Source organism: Camelina sativa, chromosome 1 (genome assembly GCF_030686135.1).
Source record: "Camelina sativa cultivar CO46 ecotype springtype chromosome 1, ASM3068613v1".
In the NCBI taxonomy this organism is placed as follows: Eukaryota; Viridiplantae; Streptophyta; class Magnoliopsida; order Brassicales; family Brassicaceae; genus Camelina; species Camelina sativa.
Window position 1 is genome coordinate 21,269,213 of NC_141880.1, and position 9,943 is coordinate 21,279,155.

Consider the following 9,943-nt stretch of genomic DNA (forward strand, 5'->3'; position numbering starts at 1 on the left):
TAAAAGCCTCATTCTTAAGCTTTACCGATTTGGTGAAAGTTGGGTACAAAATGAGGTAGTGATGAACTAATGAGCAAATCGGTTGTGTTCATGGTTAGGATTCACGCTTGAGGAAGAGAGAGACCTTGTTTTTCGCATATATGGTCTGCTTGGTCAAAGAGATTAAAGCTGGTCCAAGAATGCTTTGTTTTAACCGATGGACAATAGGGTGTTCCAAAGGCTCTTTTGTTTCTTGTTTGCTTGTGACCACGAAAAGCATCTTCTTTATGTTATTTTCGTGGATCTAAAGCCTTAAGATCTTGGAGAACACTTTGTTTAAGTGATTCTACCATGAAATTTGTCTAAACCGTTGGAGAGATTAATTTTCCAATCGGTCCATGTGTTTCAGCCACTAAAGCACCAAAAGAGATTGTCTTGTTGGTTGTTCTTGGCTGTCAAAGTTGTCTCAAACTCAAGAAAACAGAGTATAACTCTGTCCATTGGAACTCTTGAGTCCAATTCTACACTCCATCCATCTTATACTACCCCCCATTCTCTTATATATATACTCTATTATACTCTCTTTGGTTACTTATTCTCCATTTACACTCTATACTCTACTCTACACTCTATACTCTAACCCCTAACAATCTCTTGTTTAGAATCTGTCCCATTAAATTTTGGTTTCAGTTTCAAACTTGAAGATTGTGTGGAGCTCACTTGCTATCTCAAGAAGAAGTGGCGAGGTTGAAGGCTACAAAGAAGCCATGAGAAGGCGCAGCACAATGCTTGGAGTTAGAACCAATGGCCATCAAGCTTCTTAGACCACACGTTTCACCACCATAGTAATAAACTCCGGCGGTCAGGTTTACCCGAGGAGAGCAGAAGACTCTTTTGAGCGAGGTAACCTATTAAGCTGACCGAGAGAGATAAAGCTTTGGGTATTAAACTCCGGCGGTTAGACTCATCCGAGGAGAGCAGAAGACTCTTTTGAGCGAGGTGGTCTATTTAAGGCTGACCGAGAGAGATAAAGCTATGGAGGAAGTTCTAGTGGAGAGAGCTGGTGGAAGGTGATGAATCAGCCCAAGGACATGTGTATTAGTGCCAAGGTGCTGATCGGATGTGCACAAGACTTTAAGGGAGGTCAAGCACAAGGTTTCAAGGAAAATGATGAGATGTCAGCTCATCATCAAGTCAATGGTACGGGGGAGATAGACGTTATACTTAAACTCGCCGCCCCTCACATTCCCTGTTCCAAACTCTCGGCAACAAGCAAGTCCTTGCCGAGACGTCTCAAAGATCGACTCGGACGAAACCCTTCCACTGCGATTCAGCTTCCGCGTTCTTCACCAAAGTTCGAGACCAGAGAGTCATCTTGCCAGTGAAAGTGAAATCATACCAATCCGAGCAACCGATCAAAAGTTATGCCCGATTCAGTGGGCGTATATCAGTCTGTAGCGGTCTCAAGAAGAGAGGTCCAAACCGCATCAATGATCAGCCTCTCTCCTTCCTATTCATCAAAACACCAAAAGGCTGTGCTCTAAACCCTACTCTATTTAAATTCCTAATTATTTTTAGTTCCATTGCTAGTCTTTACACTTCCATATGATTTTTCTTAAATTGTCACACTTATAGAAATTTACTTTGATATTCCTCATAGCATACACTTACACTTTTCTTCTTTATCACTTGTTTAAAGGGTAAAGGAGACTATGAGAGCCTCAAAGAAATTCTAAAGGTGCAAGGATGGAGATCATAAGGAAGGTGCCAAAGGCAAGGTGGGCTAAGGAGAAGTAGCGGTTCAAGTCATGAAGAGAAGAGAGCTAGTTCCTTATAAACCAAGGTCAAGGGACATCATGGATAGTGAAGGCTATACTCTTTTTCCCTCTAACAAAGTTTTATCCCAAGAGGTTTTCTTTGTTGAGGTTTTTAATGAGGTAGACTACACTACTCCACTCTTGATCTTTGGTCCCCATGGTGTCCCGCCGATCAAGCGTGCGGGGGAGTATTAGAATGTACCAAGGAGGAGAGAGGGGAGGCCGGTAAGGCCGAGCCTTGGAAGAAGAGAAGAAAGGCCGGAAAGGCCATGTAAAGGCCGGTAAGGCCATGACCGTGTCCGTGAACGGACCCATGTCCGGTGAGCGGCCAGGTAGGCCGTGAACACCAGGAAGAGAAGGCCCATGAAGATGCCCGTCCGTACAGGTCCGTCCGTACAGGCCCGTCCGTACAGGTCCGTCCGTACAGGCCCGTCCGTACAGGCCCGTCCGTACAGGCCCGTCCGTACAGTCTCGGCCTGTTACGTCCGTACGGCCTGCGCTTGGTCCAAGGGGCCTCACAAGAGAAAGGCCGAGTTTGAGAGAAGGAAAACAAGGCCTTACAAGAGAGAGAGGCCCATGGGAAGAAGAGAAGAAAAGAGAGGCCAATGGGAAGAAGAAGAAGGGAAAAGCGCACAAGGAAGGAAGGGAAGGAAGAATCACGTGGCCTTTGGTTGGTGAAGGAAGGAGCTGTCCCTTTCACCATTGTCTTGCCCAAGAGAAGACCACTTTATGTCCCTATCTCCCTTCTTCTCTCTCTAACGGTCATATAACATTTTGTACTCATATATTACATTGTATACACTCTCATATGTAATAATACAACAACAATATTGAATAAAAGAAGAGAAACGATTTTTCCTCTCTCTACCTTGTGTTCTTGTTCATGTCACCAATGTAGAGAGATTAGGGTAAACGATTTAGGGGCTGCCCTTAAGGCAGCCTATTCTCTTCTCAAATCCACCTAAAATCTTCCTTATTTACTGTTTTATATAGCCTAGATTACTGATTCTTAATCCTCTTTCTCCTAAGTACACAAACTTGAGTGTTGTGATACTAGAAGAGGATAAGTCTCAAACTAGGCTGTTTGTTCCTCATAGATCCGATTTATATCTAGTATTTGGGGTCTATTGAGGTTGTTTGTGGGGAGTTCATCACAAGTTGATGTCCTCTCCTTCCCCCTTGAGAATGAGCTAGTTTGTTGTGGGTATAAGGAGATTCAATCCTTGGGAGTTGTCTCTCCTTTGTCAAGAGCCATCTCTCTTGAAATCCCAACAATTCTGACCCTAGAAACAGTAACAAATCAATTTACTGCTTCGAATCAATGTTTTCTCGGTTTTAGCCTTTTTTTAGGAAAGAGGGTAAAAGTCGTGTCTAAACACTCCAAAATCAACCCAAACTCTTGTAATTACTAAAATGCATTGTATTATTACATATTTTGACCCTAGAAAGAGTGAACTAGCTGTTTACTGCTTCGAAACTATGTTTTCTCTTGGTTTTAGCATGTTTTATCGGTTTTAGCCTGTTTTGGGATAAAACGGGTTTAAGTGTTGTCTAAACACTCCAAATTTAACCCGAACTCTTATAATTAGTCAAATACATTGGATTGTTTTCATATTTTGACCCTAGAAAGAGTAACATAGCTGTTTACTGCATTAAATCAATGTTTCTCTCCGTTTTAGCCTGTATTCTCGGGTTAAGCCTATTTTGGGATAAAAGGGATTTAAGTGTTGTCTAAACACTCCAAATTCATCCCAAACTCTTACAATTAGTCAATTGCATTGGGCTGTCACACATTCTGACCCTAGAAAGAGTAACAAATCAATTTACTGCTTCGAATCAAAGTTTTCTCGGTTTTAGCCTCTTTTGGGAAAAAAGGGTAAAAGTGGTGTCTAAACACTCCAAATTCAACCCAAACTCTTGTAATTAGTAAAATGCGTTGTATTGTAACATATTTTGACCCTAGAAAGAGTGACCTAGCTGTTTACTGCTTCGAAACTATGTTTTCTCTCGGTTTTAGCCTGTTTTCTCGGTTTTAGCCTGTTTTGGGATAAAACGGGTTTAAGTGTTGTCTAAACACTCCAAATTTAACACGAACTCTTATAATTAGTCAAATGCATTTTATTGTTACATATTTTTACCCTAGAAAGAGTAACATAGCTGTTTATTGCTTCAAATCAATGTTTCCCTCGGTTTTAGCCTGTTTTCTCGGTTTAAGCCTATTTTGGGATAAAACGGGTTTAAGAGTTGTCTAAACACTCCAAATTAATCTCGAACTCTTACAAGTAGACAAATGCATTGGGTTGTCACACATTCTGACCCTAGAAACAGTAACAAAGCAATTTACTGCTTCGAATCAATGTTTTCTCGGATTTAGCCTCTTTTGGGAAAAATGGGTAAATGTGGTGTCTAAACACTCCAAATTCAACCCAAACTCTTATAATTAGTAAAATGCATTGTATTGTTACATATTGTGACCCTAGAAAGAGTGACATAGCTTTTTAATGCTTTGAATCTATGTTTTCTCTCGGTTTTAGCCTGTTTTCATGGTTTTAGCCTGTTTGGGATAAAACAGGTTTAAGTGGTGTCTAAACACTCCAAACTCAACCCAAATTCTTATAATTAGTAAAATGCATTGTATTGTTACATATTTTTACCCTAGAAAGAGTAACATAGCTGTTTACTGCTTTAAATCAATGTTTCTCTCCGTTTTAGCCTGTTTTCTCGGTGTAAACCTATTTTGGGATAAAGGGGTTTAAGTGTTGTCTAAACACTCCAAATTCATTCCGAACTCTTATAATTAGTCAATTGCATTGGGTTGTCGCACATTCTGACCCTAGAAACAGTAACAAATCAATTTACTGCTTCGAATCAATGTTTTCTCGGTTTTAGCCTGTTTTGGGAAAAAAGGGTAAAAGTGGTGTCTAAACACTCCAAATTCAACCCAAACTCTTATAATTAGTAAAATGCATTGTATTGTTACATATTTTGACCCTAGAAAGAGTAACAAAGCAATTTACTGCTTCGAATCTTTGTTTTCTCTCGGTTTTAGCCTGTTTTCTCGATTTAGCATGTTTTGGGATAAAACGGGTTTAAGTGTTGTCTAAACACTCCAAATTTAACCCGAACTCTTATAATTAGTCAAATGCATTCGATTGTTACATATTTTGACCCTAAAAAGAGTAACATAGCTGTTTATTGCTTCAAATCAATGTTTCTCTCGGTTTTAGCCTGTTTTCTTGGTTTAAGCCTATTTTGGGATAAAACAGGTTTAAGTGTTGTCTAAACACTCCCAATTCATCCCGAACTCTTACAATTAGTCAAATGCATTTGGTTGTCACACATTCTGACCTTAGAAACAGTAACAAAGCAATTTACTGCTTCAAACCAATGTTTTCTTGGTTTTAGCCTGTTTTGGGAAAAAAGGATCAAAGTGGTGTCCAAACACTCCAAATTCAACCCAAACTCTTATAATTAGTCAAATGCATTGGGTTGTTACATATTTTTACCCTAGAAAGAGTAACATAGCTGTTTACTGCTTTAAATCAATGTTTCTCTCCGTTTTAGCCTGTTTTCTCGGTGTAAACCTATTTTGGGATAAAGGGGTTTAAGTGTTGTCTAAACACTCCAAATTCATCCCGAACTCTTATAATTAGTCAATTGCATTGGGTTGTCGCACATTCTGACCCTAGAAACAGTAACAAATCAATTTACTGCTTCGAATCAATGTTTTCTCGGTTTTAGCCTGTTTTCTCGGTTTTAGCCTGTTTTGGATTAAAACGGGTTTAAGTGTTGTCTAAACACTCCAAATTCAACCCAAACTCTTATAATTAGTAAAATGCATTGTAATTTTACATATTTTGACCCTAGAAAGAGTAACAAAGCAATGTACTGCTTCGAATCTATGTTTTCTCTCGGTTTTAGCCTGTTTTCTCGGTTTTAGCCTCTTTTGGGAAAAAAGGGTAAAAGTGGTGTCTAAACACTCCAAATTCAACCCAAACTCTTGTAATTAGTAAAATGTGTTGTATTGTTACATATTTTGACCCTAGAAAGAGTGACCTAGCTGTTTACTGCTTCGAAACTATGTTTTCACTTGGTTTTAGCATGTTTTATCGGTTTTAGCCTGTTTTGGGATAAAACGGGTTTAAGTGTTGTCTAAACACTCCAAATTTAACCCGAACTCTTATAATTAGTCAAATACATTGGATTGTTTTCATATTTTGACCCTAGAAAGAGTAACATAGCTGTTTACTGCATTAAATCAATGTTTCTCTCCGTTTTAGCCTGTATTCTCGGGTTAAGCCTATTTTGGGATAAAAGGGGTTTAAGTGTTGTCTAAACACTCCAAATTCATCCCAAACTCTTACAATTAGTCAATTGCATTGGGCTGTCACACATTCTGACCCTAGAAAGAGTAACAAATCAATTTACTGCTTCGAATCAAAGTTTTCTCGGTTTTAGCCTCTTTTGGGAAAAAGGGTAAAAGTGGTGTCTAAACACTCCAAATTCATCCCGAACTCTTATAATTAGTCAATTGCATTGCGTTGTCGCACATTCTGACCCTAGAAACAGTAACAAATCAATTTACTGCTTCGAATCAATGTTTTCTCGGTTTTAGCCTGTTTTGGGAAAAAAGGGTAAAAGTGGTGTCTAAACACTCCAAATTCAACCCAAACTCTTATAATTAGTAAAATGCATTGTATTGTTACATATTTTGACCCTAGAAAGAGTAACAAAGCAATTTACTGCTTCGAATCTATGTTTTCTCTCGGTTTTAGCCTGTTTTCTCGATTTAGCATGTTTTGGGATAAAACGGGTTTAAGTGTTGTCTAAACACTCCAAATTTAACCCGAACTCTTATAATTAGTCAAATGCATTCGATTGTTACATATTTTGACCCTAGAAAGAGTAACATAGCTGTTTATTGCTTCAAATCAATGTTTCTCTCGGTTTTAGCCTGTTTTCTTGGTTTAAGCCTATTTTGGGATAAAACAGGTTTAAGTGTTGTCTAAACACTCCCAATTCATCCCGAACTCTTACAATTTGTCAAATGCATTTGGTTGTCACACATTATGACCTTAGAAACAGTAACAAAGCAATTTACTGCTTCAAACCAATGTTTTCTTGGTTTTAGCCTGTTTTGGGAAAAAAGGATCAAAGTGGTGTCTAAACACTCCAAATTCAACCCAAACTCTTATAATTAGTCAAATGCATTGGGTTGTTACATATTTTTACCCTAGAAAGAGTAACATAGCTGTTTACTGCTTTAAATCAATGTTTCTCTCCGTTTTAGCCTGTTTTCTCGGTTTAAGCCTATTTTGGGATAAAAGGGGTTTAAGTGTTGTCTAAACACTCCAAATTCATCCTGAACTCTTACAATTAGTCAACTGCATTGGGCTGTCACACATTCTGACCCTAGAAACAGTAACAAATCAATTTACTGCTTCGAATCAATGTTTTCATGGTTTTAGCCTTTTTTGGGAAAAAGGGTAAAAGTCGTATGTAAACACTCCAAATTCAACCCAAACTCTTGTAATTAGTAAAATGCATTGTATTGTTACATATTTTGACCCTAGAAAGAGTGAACTAGCTGTTTACTGCTTCGAAACTATGTTTTCTCTTGGTTTTAGCATGTTTTATCGGTTTTAGCCTGTTTTGGGATAAAACGGGTTTAAGTGTTGTTTAAACACTCCAAATTTAACCCGAACTCTTATAATTAGTCAAATGCATTGGATTGTTACATATTTTGACCGTAGAAAGAGTAACATAGATGTTTATTGCTTCAAATCAATGTTTCTCTCCGTTTTAGCCTGTTTTCTCGTTTTAAGCCTATTTTGGGATAAAACGGGTTTAAGTGTTGTCTAAACACTCCAAATTCATCCCGAACTCTTACAAGTAGACAAATGCATTGGGTTGTCACACATTCTGACCCTAGAAACAGTAATAAATCAATTTACAGCTTCGAATCAATGTTTTCTCGGTTTTAGCCTCTTTTGGGAAAAATGGGTAAATGTGGTGTCTAAACACTCCAAATTCAACCAAAACTCTTATAATTAGTAAAATGCATTGTATTGTTACATATTGTGACCCTAGAAAGAGTGACATTGCGTTTTACTGCTTCGAATCTATGTTTTCTCTCGGTTTTAGCCTGTTTTCATGGTTTTAGCTTGTTTGGGATAAAACGGGTTTAAGTGTTGTCTAAACACTCCAAATTCAACCCGAACTCTTATAATTAGTCAAATGCATTGGATTGTTACATATTTTGACCCTAGAAAGAGTAACATAGTTGTTTACTGCTTCAAATCAATGTTTCTCTCGGTTTTAGCCTGTTTTCTCGGTTTAAGTCTATTTTGGGATAAAACGGGTTTAAGTGTTGTTTAAACACTCCAAATTCATCCCGAAATCTTACAATTAGTCAAATGCATTGGGTTGTCACACATTCTGACCCTAGAAACAGTAACAAATCAATTTACAGTTTTAAATCAATGTTTTCTCGGTTTTAGCCTCTTTTGGGAAAAATGGGTAAATGTGGTGTCTAAACACTCCAAATTCAACCAAAACTCTTATAATTAGTAAAATGCATTGTATTGTTACATATTGTGACCCTAGAAAGAGTGACATTGCGTTTTACTGCTTCGAATCTATGTTTTCTCTCGGTTTTAGCCTGTTTTCATGGTTTTAGCTTGTTTGGGATAAAACGGGTTTAAGTGTTGTCTAAACACTCCAAATTCAACCCGAACTCTTATAATTAGTCAAATGCATTGGATTGTTACATATTTTGACCCTAGAAAGAGTAACATAGTTGTTTACTGCTTCAAATCAATGTTTCTCTCGGTTTTAGCCTGTTTTCTCGGTTTAAGTCTATTTTGGGATAAAACGGGTTTAAGTGTTGTTTAAACACTCCAAATTCATCCTGAAATCTTACAATTAGTCAAATGCATTGGGTTGTCACACATTCTGACCCTAGAAACAGTAACAAATCAATTTACAGTTTTAAATCAATGTTTTCTCGGTTTTAGCCTATTTTGGGCAAAAAATGGGTAAAAGTGTTGTCTAAACACTCCAAATACAACCAAAACTCTTATAATTAGTAAAGTGCATTGTATTGTTACATATTTTGACCCTAGAAAGAGTAACATAGCTGTTTACTGCTTCAAATCTATGTTTTCTCTCGGTTTTAGCCTGTTTTCTCGGTTTTAGCCTGTTTTGGATTAAAACGGGTTTAAATGTTGTCTAAACACTCCAAATTCAACCCAAACTCTTATAATTAGTAAAATGCATTGTATTGTTACATATTTTGACCCTAGAAAGAGTAACAAAGCAATTTACTTCTTCGAATCTATGTTTTCTCTCGGTTTTAGCCTGTTTTCTCGGTTTTAGCCTCTTTTGGGAAAAAGGGTAAAAGTGGTGTCTAAACACTCCAAATTCAACCCAAACTCTTGTAATTAGTAAAATGTGTTGTATTGTTACATATTTTGACCTTAGAAAGAGTGACCTAGCTGTTTACTGCTTCGAAACTATGTTTTCTCTCGGTTTTAGCCTGTTTTCTCGGTTTTAGCCTGTTTTGGGATAAAACAGGTTTAAGTGTTGTCTAACACACTCCAAATTCATCCCAAACTCTTACAATTAGTCAAATGCATTGGGTTGTCACACATTCTGACCTTAGAAACAGTAACAAAGCAATTTACTGCTTCAAACCAATGTTTTCTCGGTTTTAGCCTGTTTTGGGAAAAATGGGTCAAAGTGGTGTCTAAACACTCCAAATTCAACCCAAACTCTTATAATTAGTCAAATGCATTGGTTTGTTACATATTTTTACCCTGGAAAGAGTAACATAACTGTTTACTGCTTTAAATCAATGTTTCTCTCCGTTTTAGCCTGTTTTCTCAGGTTAAGCCTATTTTGGGATAAAAGGGGTTTAAGTGTTGTCTAAACACTCCAAATTCATCCTGAACTCTTACAATTAGTCAACTGCATTGGGCTGTCACACATTCTGACCCTAGAAATAGTAACAAATCAATTTACTGCTTCGAATCAATGTTTTCTCGGTTTTAGCCTTTTTTAGGAAAAACGGTAAAAGTCGTGTCTAAACACTCCAAAATCAACCCAAACTCTTGTAATTAGTAAAATGCATTGTATTGTTACATATT